Source organism: Peromyscus eremicus, chromosome 17, assembly GCF_949786415.1.
Source record: "Peromyscus eremicus chromosome 17, PerEre_H2_v1, whole genome shotgun sequence".
Taxonomy (NCBI): Eukaryota; Metazoa; Chordata; class Mammalia; order Rodentia; family Cricetidae; genus Peromyscus; species Peromyscus eremicus.
The window spans coordinates 59954088-59960263 of NC_081433.1; the positions used below are offsets into that span (position 1 = coordinate 59954088).

At 43.6% G+C, this 6176-nt stretch overlaps 1 pseudogene; it reads right to left on the reverse strand.

Annotated features, from left to right (window-relative positions):
* Positions 1-316: 316 nt before the first annotated feature.
* On the reverse strand, positions 317-5814 carry LOC131894264 (glutathione S-transferase Mu 4-like; annotated as a pseudogene).
* Between the last annotated feature and the right edge of the window lie 362 nt (positions 5815-6176).

Below are 6176 nucleotides of genomic sequence, written 5' to 3' on the forward strand. Positions count from 1 at the left end.
TGTAAGCCATCAGAACCCGGAAGAATAAGGGCAGAATCCTAACACCCATGACACATGTTTCAAGATGAAACTCTCCAACAGAAGCTCCACACAAGTCTTGGTAAAGCAGTCAACAGATCAAGTACAGTTACTTTCTACACTCTGGTACTTTACAACATCTTCCTTTGACTTACTGCTAACCCAGGCTGCCTCCACTAACTGTTGCCCTGAGGAGCAAGAAGTCAACAGGGACCCCAGTACAGCTCTGCTAGTGCTGAAACTTTGAGCAAGTGACTAACCCTCTGTAGTTTCACATTTTCTTATCTGAGCAATGGGACTAATTCCATCCTCCCTGGAGGAATGCTGTACTGATAAACTTGATCATTAAATATAAGATGCTCAGCACAGATTCTGGCAGAAAGCAAGCACTCAATTCATGCTCCAAGCCCAAAAACACATCAAGGAAAAGTTGATAGTAAAAAAGAAAGAGGACCAGGGGCATCATGTCAAAGTGGGCAACAAAATCCTTCAGATTTGGGAATGCATCCAGGAAATTAAGTTCGAATAGATGGTGCAGGTCCAGGATATCATAAGCAAAGAAATCCATAAAAGTAGTCTACAAAAGGTCAAGAATGAAGGGGCATGAAATCCTGTCCCCTAGAAAGAATAACAACTCCCAATTTCTTACCTTTGACCTTTTCACCAACAAACCATATCTGCTTCCCTGGGAACTGTGAAGGACTTCATCATTCCAGGGAGCTGATCCAAGTATTATGCCTTCAGTTTCTCCTGAAGCAAAAACACCTGTCACCATGAGTTTCCTGACAGAGTGACCATGTTCATCGGTGTTATGTATGGCCTTAAACGGCCAGGGGTAGACAGCTATCTCCACTAAGATAGAGATCAAATCACTGCCCAGGCTTTGATTTAACATATGAGCACTTACTTATTAGATTCTGTGGTAGCTCACTTCACCCTTCTAAAGCAATGGAAAGCCAGAGAAGAATAAGAAACCACCCACAACAGGATACCATCATTCCTGAAGCCTAGACCTATGAATGTCCTGAGCACCTGGCAGATAATAAAGCCAGGCAGCATCAAAGAAGAGAGAACTAAAAGTATTTGGAGAAGATGAGAGTTCCACATAATAGGTTCCAGAAGAATAAAATATATTTGAGTTTCCCTCATCAATTGAGGAGTATTTGAGAGTAAAAGGAGAGGAGAGAAAGTCCTTCAGGCTGTTCCTGAGCTACCTATAGGAAAGTAAGCTGATTCATGGGGTGTGGACGGAACCACTTTCAAGAGAACATGCAAATGGTTCTGTGACAGTCTTAGAATTGTTAGAATGTTAGAATTCTTTTTCTAATACATTGAATATGTGTGTATTTCATGAACATTAAACATGTGAACTTCCTGGTAGAGGACCTATGGCAGAAGGCATAGGAGGAGAACACTTGGAAAACATGACTTCACTATTCTAAGAACTTAATGTTCACTCTGGGAAGTCTGTACTGTACCATAAAATAGGTTGGGCTAAAACGAGTGTTCATTTGATAGTTTAGTGTTATGAGGACACCTGGTGACAACACAGGAAACATCCAGGAGGCTAAGTGGCTAAGAATTCAAATGGGAATAAGATTTGTGCAGATGTGAAACTGAAAGAACTGATTCCTGACCCAAACACTGCCTAGTCCAACCCAGCGCGGGAGTTGGATGAGACTCACAAAGTCTGGGCTGTAGTCAACTCTAACCAGCTGATTGGAGACATCCATACCCTGGTTCTCCAAAATATCCACAACACCAACTTTCTCTTTTCTTCTATCTCCAAAATGACCACACCAATCCTCTTTTCTGTCTCCTCACCTGCAGCACATACAGCACAGACTCATCCTCAACATCTCACCTCAGCCAATCCAAGGAGGTTATTCCTCATGCTCCACCCTGCAGCCAGCCCCATCCACACAGGTTGCGCTTACAGGCAAGGTAGGGTAGGATGGAATCACTCTGGATGAACTTGTTTGACCCATCAATTAAGTATGGCAAGCAGGGATAATCAGATGGGATATGAAGCTCCAGTCTCACTTCCCTGGGTTAGGACAGATATGTGTCCTTGCACTCCCTGCTGCTAACATGGGAGACACCCCATGAACACATTGCACAATGAATGGAAGAGCTAGGGCACAGCCCATCACAGAAATACTGTGCAACCACCAGGAATGAGAGCATGAGAGCAAAACAACTGATTCCAAACCCCTTAGCCAGGCAAGAAGATGAGGTGGGGACACCATGGCTTCCCCAGACCTCTCCTTTTCCTTTATCTACATTGGGACCATTCAGGACCACCTTGAATTTCTCACTCAGCCACTGGTTTCTGTCATAATCAGGAGCTTTGGTTGACGAGATTACATAAAAAGAAATCAGCCTAGTGTCCAACACTCCTACTCCAGGGACTCAACTCCCTAAGGCAGGGGATCTGCAGCCTCCCATACTGAGTCTCACAATGCAAGGCTTGAGGGGTGAAGAGTGCTTGGAACTGTGGCCCCTACATCTGTGAGACTTACAAAAGTTTTTGGCAAGTGTTCATGAGGAATGTAGTCTAATATCAACAGGAGTGGGAGGATCCATCCCACAAACTCCAGGATTCTGTTTTGAAAGACCAAGACCAACCCTCAGGAAGTTTCTGGAAGAGGCATATTCTATGCTCACCTGGAGGAGCCTTGTAGTGTAAGAGGGTCAGACATAGGTTGATAGGCACCAATGGGCATGGATAGGGAAGAAATCTGATCAGAATAATGTCATTACTGTCCCCATGGTGTATCTCTTCTCCTCATAATATATGGACCAAAGTTAACTTGTAAGCCCCACTTGCCCAAAATAGGATAGCTTCCTGGAATGCTGGGAGCTATAGTTCTTGGAAAATAACAAGCTACATGTTTTCAATCTCTTAAATAAGTCTGTTTGAACAAACTACACTGGATGTACTTGATCACAGGTAGGGGAGGGAAGATTGAATCTGGACCAATCAATCAATTTCAGTCCACCACGATGGGTAAGGCATGGTGATATTTATGGAAGCAAGAATATGTGGCAGAGGCTCCTCCCATCATAACAGACCAAGATGGAGAGAGGACAGTGGAATGCATAGCCAGTATGTAACTTTCCATGCTCCACTCCTAGTGAGTCACTTCTACCAATGTGGTCCCACCTCCCAATCAGTGCTACCAGATGGGGAACAATTGTTGGAGATGTGAGTTGTAGAAGGGTACTAATTTGCATGACTATCATGTCCTTCTACAATTGTCCTCTGTGTGTTGAGCTAGGTGTGGGAGTTGCAGGTCATCAAGGGTACTTGTGTTTTACTTTAGCAGACACTATGAAATCATCTTCCATAATAGAGACCCCTGAGAATTCTGCTCCACATTCTCACCAGAACAAGCTTTGCTTTAGCAGTGTGCAGTATCTCTCTTAGGCTTTATTTGCATATCCCTGATAGCCTATCTAGATGAATATCTCACTGGGCTCAATGGCACACACCTTTAGAACCAGGATTAGGGAGTCAGTGGCAAGCATATCTCTATGATTTCAAGGCCATTCTGCACTACACATTGTATTCCAGAACAGGCAGGGCTCTGTAGCTAAACCTTGCCTCAAAAAACTTAAAACACAAAGGTTGTTGTGGTATGGGTCTGGGGTTGATCAAAGATTCACCATGGCCATAAATAAATTTTAATAAGAAGAGGCTTTTTATTTAGCTACTGGCACCCAGACTGATAGGGCCAGGTCTACACCTGAAGTGCTCCCAAGATGGAGCCCTAGCCATATCAGCCCAAGGCTTATAAAGTAAAAAAAACACAAGATACATGTATTCTGTCTGAAAGTAGGCATGGTCTAATTTTAACATAAATGCCTTGCAGCTGTCCTAGTCATTGAGTAGAGTAAGCAAATTTGATTACAAAAGCAGAAATAGTAGTTAGTTTTATGACCTATTATCTTGTAAGAACAGCAAATTTTACAAGATCAGTCAATTTAAGAATAGTCTTCCACATCTGGGAAAAGAGGGAAGTGGGCTGCTAGATAGAGTACAGTTTATACAAGCTAGGGGCTTCCATGTTAGAGACTTTTTGCTTTTTGATCTCCCAAGCAACTATTAAAGTCTAAACTTTAAATGTAATATTAACCATTAGAAGATTAGCATCTCTGTTGTATGATATTTTGTTTGTGTTCTTACAAATAAAGCTTGTCTAGAGATCAGAGGGCAGAGCTAGCTACCATAGAAATTGGATGGTTGTCTCTCACACCTTTAATCCCAGAACTTGGGAGGAGGAAGCAGGAAGATCAGGAGTTCAAGACCACCCTGGGTTACATGAGATTGAACCAGTCTAAAAGAGAAACAGAGCTGGTCAGTGGTGGTACATGCCTTTAATCCCAGTACTAGGGAGGTAAAACAAAATGCAAGGTGGGTCAAATGTATAGGGCCAGAAAGACAGAAAGGAAAATTAAAGTCATATGTGGCTAATACAGCAATAAATTTACAGCAATGGAATACCCAGATTAACATTCTTCCAATCTCAGAAACAAACCATAAACTAACATGTGTATCTGGGAAAAATATTAAAAGGTATATTATAGAGAACAGTCACCAACCATTCAGGCTGTACAAAAACAGGGCACAACAGATGTTGATCTTTCAAAGGTACCAACAGCTCTACCTTTAAAATGGTTAACTGACAAACCTGTCTGTGTGGAACAATGGCCTTTGACAACAGAGAAATTATAGGCCTTAAAACAGCAGATACAGGAGCAGCTAAATGCTCAACATATTGAGGAATCAACCAGTCCTTGGAATTCTCCTGTATTTGTTATTAAAAGAAATCTGGAAAAGTGGAGAACAGTAATAGACTTAAGAGGGTTATTAATAGGGTGATTCAGTCAATGGACAATTTACAGCCTGGAATTCCCCTTCTTCTCTATTACCTAAACAATGGTCTATTATAGTTATTGATTTAAGAGACTTTCTTCACTATACCTTTACAAGAAAAGGGTAGAGAAAAATTTGCCTTCATGGAGCCTACTTATAATAATTCTCAACCTGTTAAGAAATATCAATGGGTTTGTAGGATCTGGGCCCTGGGGTACAACCTATGCCCCCACCCCTCGCTGCCCCAGTTGCAGGCCAGCAGGGAAAACACCTGAGAGCAGGCCTCCACACCAACACCCCTCATTGGACCTGGCAATCTACAAGACCCACTCCCTACCCCAAACCCACCCATCCCCCTGTGACCTCAGTGGCTCCCTGAGACACAGAACTGCAAGCTGTGATTGGACCATGACTCTTCTCCCACCCAGAGAGTCCTATATCTAGGACCTAGGCCCTAAGACATAACCTATGCCCTCCTCACCCCCCACCCATAGCTGCCCTAGTTGCAGGCCAGCAGGGAAGACCCCTGCAGGCAGGCCTCCACACCAACACCCCCCAATGGACCCTGCAAACTACAAGACTCACTCCCTACTCCAAACCTACCCATTCTCCTGCAACCTCAGTGGCTTTCTGAGACACAGAATCCACCAGCTCCGATTGGACAAACAGGTAAGTGACTCTTCTCCTACCCAGAGAGTCCTGCCTCTAGGACCTAGGCTCTAGGGCACAATCCATGACTCCCACAACCCCCACCCATAACTGCCCCAGTTGCAGGCCAGCAGTGAAGACTGCTGCAGGCAGCCCTCTCCACCAAAATCTCTCATTGGACCTTGTAATCTACAAGACCCACTCCCTACCCAAAACCCCACTCACCTCCCTGCCACCTCAGCAGCCCCCTGAGACACAGAATCTGCCATCTCCAATTAGACCAAGAAGTCCAACTGGACCAAGAGTAGCCCCCTGAGACACAGATACAGCAAGCAAAGATTGCACCAAGAGCAGCTCCCTCAGACACAGACACCTCTTGCATCTATTGGAGGAAGAGATGGGTAGATGCCAGTGCAAAAATACATACAACATATAGAGCAATATGACACCACCAGAACCTAGAGGTTCTAAAACAGCAATATCACAACATAGAAGAAGCAGAAGAAAGTGACCTTAAAAAAACTTTACACAGATGATAGAGGCCATCAAAGAGGAAACGAAAAATTAATTCCCTTAAAGAAATTGAGGAAAAGACAAACTGACAATCGGAAGAAATCAATAAATACCTTGA